Source organism: Micropterus dolomieu, linkage group LG12, assembly GCF_021292245.1.
Source record: "Micropterus dolomieu isolate WLL.071019.BEF.003 ecotype Adirondacks linkage group LG12, ASM2129224v1, whole genome shotgun sequence".
Classification (NCBI taxonomy): Eukaryota; Metazoa; Chordata; class Actinopteri; order Centrarchiformes; family Centrarchidae; genus Micropterus; species Micropterus dolomieu.
This window is the reverse complement of record NC_060161.1, coordinates 35,008,051-35,017,802: the sequence shown is the minus strand read 5'-3', so window position 1 is coordinate 35,017,802 and position 9,752 is coordinate 35,008,051. Positions and strand designations below refer to the sequence as shown.

Below are 9,752 nucleotides of genomic sequence, written 5' to 3'. Positions count from 1 at the left end.
CATTGAACAGGGGAGGAGGTCTACGCCACCACTTATCCCCCACTTACAATGCTGTCCTTTCATCACTTCCCAGGAAACTCAACAAACGTAACCTATTGGCCTCAGGTGAAGATACCAACGATGGTCGTTCAGTCTTGGCCTCAGGTAGTCTTAACGACTGTAACGACTGTCGTCAAAGCAACAAGGAACACTAACGAACCAGCGGTATCGATGACCCGGGTCAACGACCCCACTGAGGTTAAATAGCTGAGTTTCCCTGCCAGTCAGTCAGAACTGAAGAAGTCCTTTGGATGAGGGACGAAACGTCTTCCAGTATCTTCAACCAAGTCCAGTTGCCCTTCATTTTAACCTTCGTTGGATAACTATGACCTGTTATGTGTTCAGTAACCTGTGTCATGTCTATTCCCTCCAGTATCCCTCTGCCTGACTGTCTCTCTGCCTCCCTCGTTAGCCTCATGTCTGTCACCTGTGTTGCTCCCGCCCTGCTCGTTATCCCTGGTATATATGTGTGGTCTTTCTGTTCAGCCCTTGTCCGGTCATTGTTCGTGTTACCCCCCAGTCTGTTGCGCGTGTACTCTCTGCCTTCCTGTAACCAGCCTTGCTTGTCTCGTCACCCTGTACCTCTGGATTTTGGATTTCTGTTAGGATCACCTTGTTTTTTGGACTGTGTTAACCAGCCACTCTGTCAGTAAGTGTGCTCGCCTTTTGTTTGTTTTCCCTCAATAAACCCCCGTTTCACTGCACCTCCTCTGCCTTGCGTCCTGCATTTGGGTCCTCCTACCTGCTCAACTCAGCCACTCACCCTAACATCTTCCTGTGTGAACATATATTTTATAGTTGATCTGAATTTAAAATGAGACTTCAGAGTCATTTAAATCTCAGATTTAAGTTTTCCGTATCTACAGTCCGACCACGTCGTCTCCTGGAGAGAATATAAGCAGATATACAGGACGCTGTTCTATGACAACAAACATCTTTAGTGTTACACCTCACAGACTGCAACGACTTTTATTATTTCAATTTGCAAAACATACAAGTTATCAGTGCACTTCCAGTTCTCATTATTGCATCCACGTTTCCTTTCTCTTGTCTCTCAGTCTGTCCCATTAAAGACATTCACATTACATTTAATTCATTTAGATGCTAAGGGACACATTGGATCTGGGTCTCTTACACCAAAGGCATGTCTTATCCACTGCTCCATCACCACCACTATCTAAAAACCTGAGGAGAGAGGAAACAAAACCCTCATCTGATGCCATATTTGTTTCCCATAACAGCGGCACAGCTGGATCACAAATGCACAATTACCTCCCGCTGCTCAGCAGTACTTACTTTATTTTGTCTCTGTGTGTTTTCTCTTTCAGTAAAAACTTGCATTGTTCTGTGTTGAACTGTTCACAGATCAGTGGTGCCACAGTTTGTATATTGACTTCACTGCTCAACATAACAGAGTACCGATAAGTGTTTTCTTCTTTTGTCCTCCTCTCTGCTGTCGGCCCAATCCCAACGTCCCCCCTCACAGACTTTGAGGCGCGTCAAGTGCGCGAGGGCTCTCTCGCGGACATGTTGAGCCCCTTTATAGACCCTTTTCGTACGTAAGTGAAACACAGGGTTACCAGGGGAAGCCCTGAAGCGAGAGAAAAATCACGGAAAATCCGCGTTATAAGAGAAGAAGAAAACAGCAAACAAACAAGCATCGACACTTTTGCTGATATTGATATTGTTGAAAGCTTTCTTAACTTAAGATGGTGCAGAGAACACATGAAGTCAGAGGAATGCAATCACCTTATTACACACTTAGTTTATTCAACTATTTATTTTAGTTTTTGCTTAATGATGCTGTTTGACCAACAATAGTGTATTGATTATTGACAAATATATATTGACATTTACTTCTCCTCCACTCTGTAGGACAAGATCCTGCGGGACTTAAAAATCAGGCAAAAAAATACAATAAAAAGTGCAACGTGTTTCAGCGTCGTCAGTATAGTGTCTGAGGGTTCAGGCCTTAGGGGGATTGGGATTGTCCTCTTTCTCCACAGTGCTCACATTGTGTTCAGACTGATCTGCCACCTGGTGGTGTTCTGTCCGTACTGCATCTCCACTGTCCTCATGGTGTCTTTATGTGGACACTCTGAATCATTCACTGAGCTTAGAATCAACCATTCACCAACCACCTGAAAAGAAAATTATGTAAACACTTTAAAGCATAATGGTAAGAAACTCCTCAATCATTTTACTCTCACGTTTTATTTCAAGATTATTTTATTTTATTCCAATTAATAATCATAGTACTGTGATGAACTAATGACGGATCGATAAGTCAACCCTCTGTATATATAGTATATAAGAAAACTCTATATAATATAAAATACAAATCTATATACCGTAATTTAATTACATATATATACGGTTCGGTGGTGCGGTGGACCTTCTTGCTGTGAGGCAGTTTGCATGTTCTCCTCGTGTCTGCGTGGGTTCTCTCCGGGTGCTCCGGTTTCCTCCCACCATCCAAAGACATGCAGACTAGGTTAATTGGTGACCCTAAATTCTACATAGGTGTGATTCTGAGTGGTTTTTTGTCTGTGTGGCCCTGCGATGGACTGGCGACCTGTCCAGGGTGAACCCCGCCTTTCACCCACTGTCGGCTGAGATAGGCTCCAGCCCCCCCGCGACCCTGTACACAGGATGGATGGATGGATATATACGGCTCCCCACCTCAGAGTCTCAACTACTAGCTGACACCATTCCATTGTTTTCTTCCATCCATCTCTCCACAACCCTGAATCCTCACCTCAATTCTCACATCACTTGACCCCTCACTCTGCTTCCATTCGTCATCCCTCCAACTGCAGTGCGTCTCTCTCTAGTGTGTCTGTCTAACTCAGCTGGGCAGCACATCTCCGTCTGCCTGTTTGGTTGCTTGCCAGACTTTGTGCCTGACCAATGTTAGGGTGAAAATGATTTATTACGTGTGATAAATGCACTGACTTATCTCTAAACTCAGGAATATAAGTATAAGTATTATAAGTATTTAAACTGAGAAAAACTTCTCTAAGTAGGCTACATCAGAATTAGAAAGAGCTTTATTGCCAAGTAATGCTTTACACATACAAGGAATCTGCTTTGGTGAGAAGGTGCTACAGGTAGACCAACATACAGTTGATAAATAAATGTAGAAATATTTAAATATGGATTAGACAATGTAAGTTATATAAGAATAATAAAAAGAATGGTGAAAAATAATACAACTATTTGCAGAGAAAGAATGTTGCAGATATTTACATGTGCATTATTCTGGGTTTATGTTGTGCAGACGTGTTGCAATGGAAGAGAATATTGTGAACATAAATATATAAAGTGACAATATAAAAATATACAACAAGAAGGATTTACAATTAATAACAAATATGTGCAATGTGCAGGTTTGTGCATGAAATGAAGTGATATTTACATGTGCAGAGACATTTTTATTATTTTAAAGGGGGAGTGTCAGTGAAGGACCCGGGTCTTGTTAATGAGGCTGCAGACGGGAAGAAACTGAGTTTGCGGCAAGGGGTTTTGGTCCTGATGGATAAAGATGTATTACAGTAGATATAACCAACTGCAACCAGTGGTCAGTGTGGCAGCAGTGTGGAGCCTCATCTCATGCCCACACGCACAAACACACACACAGCAGTCCACTACTTGCCCCTGATGTCTGCGATATTGCAACAAAGTTTGAGTTTCAATAGCGTGAAAAATGCCACTAAAGGCTATTTCTCAAGGAGAGACGCAATTTCACCCTTTATGATAGGTATAATATTTAAGTGTTATTATTTTACGCACTGATGGCCGCCAGCACACAGTAGCAAGCATATTATCATATGTAGCGCTGTACTAATTGCGTAAGGTAGTTCATTAGGAAGGTAATTTATCTTTCTAATGTAAATAATAAACAGATATGTTCAAGTTCATTCTTAAGCCTCATACAGTAGAAAATTGCTTTGATCCATTCCTCTCTATTAGACACAAAAAAATCAATCAATTTGTATCAAATTCATGTAGACAACCCCTCCTGCCACTTTTCAGCTGAGTTTCTGCAACTACTGGACTGCCTGAACCTCCAACAACATGTTGATGTCCCAACACAGTCCAGGGGGCACCCCCCCCCCCCCAAAAAAAGACTTTGGCCATAGACCTCCAACATCTCTACTCTGCTGATTTCTCCTCAGTCACTAAGTCGGTTGACTTCAACAACCAATCTCTGAGCAGTCTCCTAGATCTCTATGCCCCTGTCAAAACTAGCACATGCTTCCATCTGGACCCACTGGGTTGAGTTTGATGTTTTCTGGTTCTAAAACAGAGTAAATAAATAAATAAATAACTAAATACAGCACATTGAGACTCTCACAATCTACTCTTCATCTCTCACTGCCGATGGTGAAATGTCCCACAAAGCACTGATTAAGTCTTACAAGGGCATTAAAACTATCACCTGTGCAGGACATAAGACAAACAGTTAAGCCCAGATTTACTCATTCATAGAGAAATTAATTTTTACAAATAGTTTCATCTGGCTGGAAGTGACAAGAACAAGTGACAAAGACGGTAAGATATTGTGTTAGAGATGTTAATGATACAATTTGTACTAAAACTTGTCCAAAATGACTCATACCCCCTTAAAAAAAGTGTTTATTTTCCATCACAACAGTTCTTATAATTGCCAACAGTCTCACTGGGATTTTGGACCACTCCTCTTTTGCAATGATCTCCAGGTCTTTGAGGTTCCTTGCCTTCACTCGGGTCTATAGATCATCTCAACATCTCCCCTGTGCAGCACGTTTTCGGCTGTTATGTAACATTAGCTAAATTAGTAACGAAGTAATGTTAATTATCAGCTGTATGCCATTACTAAGTTAACGTTAGCTACTTGTCAAGGGTTGCAAACATCAGGTACGAGCTTAGACTAAACTGGCGTACAGCTCTGTTCTGTACACATACTGCACATCCTGATAATTAACTTTATATAGGACTGATCAGGAGGACGGCTGCTTTACTCCAAACAGTTTCTTTGTATGAACCTGGACTGTGTGTGAGCTTTTGGATTTGTAAAAGAACACAAAACATTATTAACGTTAGATCCTGACCGATCGTGTCAGGAGATTTTAATAATCAGTTAAGTTATGCTGTTGTGCCTTGTGCGTAAATGCGCAGTGTCACAGTAATGCGCCCTAAAATAACAAAAACAATCGATTTCTGCTGCCAACGTGCCTGACATCACCTCATTTTAAGACCAACACTCCCTTGAGCTCACAGATGGGTGCAAGTGCACTTTCTATTTACACAACTTGGACGCCCGAGTTATTCTTCCTTTCCTCAGATAAACCTACGGGGTGTTTTTAGTAACTTGCCACATTAATGTCATCTATTCAACTTTAAACATGTGGCATGCTAATAAAATTGACCGGGATGAAAAAAAACTTCAATAAAACACTCACTTTGAGGGAAATCCATAAATAGAACCGGGTGCTTAAAGACGAACAGCAAAGTAAGAACCACGGTGTAATCAACAACCACTTTCTGCACAAACTGAGAAGGGTGCGGCTGCAGCCCGTAGACAACCACCACGCACAAAACGTGATGACGTTTATCTCGACCGCTATGCCCAAATTTGGAAGTTCAACTTCCGTCAGGTCTGTGGGCTGCAGCTGGATCATAGACTGTAGCTGGATATAGGGCCTTTCTCATTTCCCAAATTTCTGTCTCGTCGACTCCTCGAGGTGCATTTTAGTCCCGCCATCCTAGATGCGAGCTCGAGCAGTCGAGGAGGAGACAGAAATTTGGGAAAAGAGGAAGGCCCATACTTGCACAAACATTTCCGTTAAGACGTTTTTCTTCTTCTTTTTTTTTTTTTATTACTAGAGATCATCTGGTTGTAATTTATCTCCACCCGCAATGTTTTTGAGCTATTTTCACAGTCCTACACAGATTTTACCATAACAGCTATTCTTTATTATTCTGTGTGTCAGAGAAAGAAAAGCCTTTAGGTTTGGACAACTTAAGACTCTTCAGTTTCTAATCCCAGAGTTATTAAATAGATGCAAAGAAAATATACTTACCTAAAATTGTGCTTTCTGTTCTGTTTCTTTTTCAGAACGTCATTTGCTGCTGAATCAATACAGAAGATTGTATATATATATATATATATTCATATAGATACGAATATCTATAGGAGTATCAGCAAGGAATCCGTCACAATGTAATCCCATCCTATCTGTGCTTTGAGGGGACCTTGAAATATGTATATTGCTGCATTGTTATTTTGAACACCACCCTATTTAAAGCCTTGTTCCATGGGCCACTTTTACACTCTGAGCACCTGCCTTTAACAAAGGTCCACTATTTTTAGGAAACCAACTGGCATCACCAGAATGCAGTTTTCAAGCTGCCACCTCTGTGAGAGTCGGAGAATGAGAAGATGACATAGGTAGAGGGTAAGTGCTGCAGGTGGGGGCACAGGGACACAGGACCTCTGTCGCTGTGATGAGCACATGGCATCAGGGGTCGAGTGTGTAACAGAGGAGGAGGGAGACACAGACAGAGGTCTTGAAGCTGCTCATCGCGATTTACATCCGATCATGAAGGCTGGAAGCAGAGTGAGAGGGTCCTGGTATATCTGACTAGAATGAGTTGTTGAGCGTAGTGTCAGTATGAGGATGTTGACTAAAAAAGGCACATCCTATCTAAAATAATAGACTGTGGTTCTTAGGTGCCTCTGAGTTACTCCTGCGAGGCCATGATGAAAGCGAAAGCTTTGTTATTTTCTATTAGGTTTTGTTATTTAAATTGATTAAAAATGTAATTCATTCATTTAAATACACTGGTGTGATACCTTAGTATGTTTGCTTTGTTTTTGGTATACTTGATTTTAACTGTCTGTCTGATATGTCTTCATACTCCTCATTTCTAATCTCCTTCAAATTAAAAGCCTCCAGTTGTCTCCTTTTGTCTCCTCTCACTGTGACCGTTTGGACTGAAGCTTTAGATTTGAAGCAGCAGAAATCAGCTCTAGGATCTTTGTTCATCACACTGGAGATGTTATTATGTGGACTGCATGAAGGCGTGGCTGCTGTCGTCTTTTCCCAGATCAGTTGAGATAATTTAAATGATCTAAGGTCACTTTAGGTCTACTTTGGAACCATAGACTGTATAAAAACTTGAAACTGACCTTTTTTAATACAGCCACAGTTTGTGTGACAAGGAACAGAAAGGATTCATCCCCCAGAGACTGTGGTAGCGACCAGACCACAGAATTGGCTACAACCCCCTCTACTTGAAGCTTTGGGGCTTTAGAAACAGAGAGCACAGTGACACCTGGTGGCTTGTAGAAATGATTACAACTCAACATTTACATTTATTCATCTCAGCTGACACTTTTATCCAAAGCGATTTACAATTGCTGTACATGTCAGAGGTCGCATGCCTGTGGAATCCAATTACAGATATTTAGGTGGTTTTCTAAAACAAAATCAGTTTTTGAATAAAACCAGGTGGATCAGAAAAACCTTAACTATGGAAACCTAATCTTTTATGTTGACTTTTGGCTGCAGATATCACCACACTGCAATAAACAATCATATATACATGTAAATCAAAACCAACAGAGGTATTGTGGTGGATGACAATTCGGTACTTGGTCCTTAACGCAGTTTGTACTAGTTTGCATCATGTAAGTGTGCAGTAAAACAACGCAACATCTCCCAGAAACAAACACTGCCAGTGAAACAAATCAGGTGGCTGTAACATTTCTTTCAAAGGTGTGTAGAGACAGAGGCGACCGTGGAACACTGGGAGCAGCAGTGATCAACTCTCACACACCCAGCAGCCTCTGGATGGACGATATGTCAGAGTCTCTGTGTGGTTTTCTCTACAGCTGCTGTGAGGAAACAGTTTGATATGAGAGAATTGATGAACCCCCAGACAAAACCACATGATCACATGGGAACAAAACACCGAGAGAAAAGCTCATTTCCATCTTTTGAGATTTAAAAGCTGCAGAGTTTCTTCTGAAACATGTGAAAACAAACATCAACAACACAACTTAAGCTGGAACCTGAAAAATCAGCTTTCATTTGGACCAAAAACATGTTTGACAGCTTTGTATCATGAATCAAGTTCACCTGAGTCGGTCTTTCTATGAGTGATCAGGCTTCAATAAATCTGACAGAGTTAATCCTTAAAACAGCTCTCATGAGCCTGTCCTTCAAAGAAAAACCACTATAAACAATTTTAGCTACACAAAATAGGGACTCACATTTACATTTTTTGTGGCAGCGATCTCTAGTGGCTGTATCATCAAACACATGACTAAGACGGTCACATATTATAAAGTGCCAGAAAGTTCTGTGTTCGTGGACGTTAGCTAACGCTACAAAGTATAGGTCTGGTCAGGAATCCAAATACGAAATTGCTGATTTAGGAGGCATGGACAAATGTCACCAATGGAGGCGCTTTTATTAGGATACGCTCATATGAGTCATTTTTGGAGGATGGTTAATACAACCTATGTTAACGCTTAGGTTGGAGGACTTGTTGGCTCTCACACAGTGGCTTACAGTAAAAGATTTGAAGAGTTTAAAGCGAGAATGATGCTGCGGCTGAAGTCTGACATCCAGAATTTAACATCATCTAGTCAAACTACAACATGAGGAGTTCCACAGGGAAGTATTCTGGGTCCTCTGCTGTTTGTGATCTATGACGGAAATCTGAGGTTTATTTGCTGATGACTCAAACATTTTAGCTTCATTAAGAACCAGAACACACTGAACACACTGGATCAGCTCAGAAGTGATGCTCTGTGGTGACAGCAGTGCAGACATATCCATTCTCCAATCCCTCCTCAGCCTGGGTGGGCAGGGTCATCACCATGGAGACAGGCAGGTCATTTCCTGCAGTCAGAGCAGGTTAGAAATGTCTGTAATCATTTATCAGCTTCTCTTAGAGACAACTGTTAATAATCAACATAATTTGATTGAGTTATTGATTAAGTGATTGATATAAAGGTTAGTGAATTATTCAGTGTTTACCTGCGGCCCTGCGCCGATATAAAGAAACCATGAGGACAGTGGAGATGCAGTATGGACAGAACACCACCAGGTGGCAGACAAGTCTGAACACAAGCTGGGAGGAGGCTGAGACAGGAGGCGATGAAGGAGGAAGGGCTTCAGAGGGTGTCAGGTCAAAGATAGTAGTTGATGTTGAGGGCGGGGCTGCAGAGGTGGGCAGGATTGTAGTTGTGGGTGGAGCTGTGATTGTAGGTTTTTATGTAGAGAGAATCCACCTGGTCAGATGAGTCTCTGGATTAAATGAGTCCTGAAATCAAAGGAAACCTCCTCACCTGTGACAGAGATCCAGCTGGATGGAGACTCTCCACGACCTCTGATGTCACACTTGTAGAGGCCTTCATCAGACTTGTTAACATGGTGGATGGTCATGTGACCTGTAGGCTCAGTCCTGATGAAGGAGCCATCTTTATAGAAACCAGCTGGGAGGTTGGAGGGAGGGGTCTTTGTTTTACAGTGCAGAGTGACATCATGTCCCTCCATCACAGGGAGGACAGGACTCTGCAGGATCACTGGTCCACCTCAACACAGAGACAAACTACAGCATTTCATCATTTACACACAGCTTCATCAACACTAACTCCACAGTCTGATCTTACCAGTGACAGTGATGTTGATGGTGTTACTGGTTGCTCCCTCTCTGGA

The 9,752-nt window shown here is 41.8% G+C and overlaps 1 protein-coding gene and 1 long non-coding RNA gene across 3 annotated transcripts in view; both read right to left on the bottom strand.

Moving 5' to 3' along the window:
• LOC123980885 (zinc finger protein 208-like) overlaps positions 1–9,752 on the bottom strand; it is an 808,576-nt gene that overhangs the window by 404,883 nt on the left and 393,941 nt on the right. The window lies entirely within an intron of this gene.
• On the bottom strand, positions 7,364–9,445 carry LOC123980946. 2 transcript variants are annotated; one of them, XR_006827600.1, is made up of 3 exons: positions 9,383–9,445; positions 9,072–9,290; positions 7,364–8,933 (listed from the first exon to the last, which is right to left on the bottom strand). It is a non-coding gene; the product is annotated as an uncharacterized LOC123980946 (long non-coding RNA). The 2 variants fall into 2 exon arrangements; XR_006827599.1 differs by lacking the exon at positions 9,383–9,445 and having other exon boundaries at positions 9,072–9,373.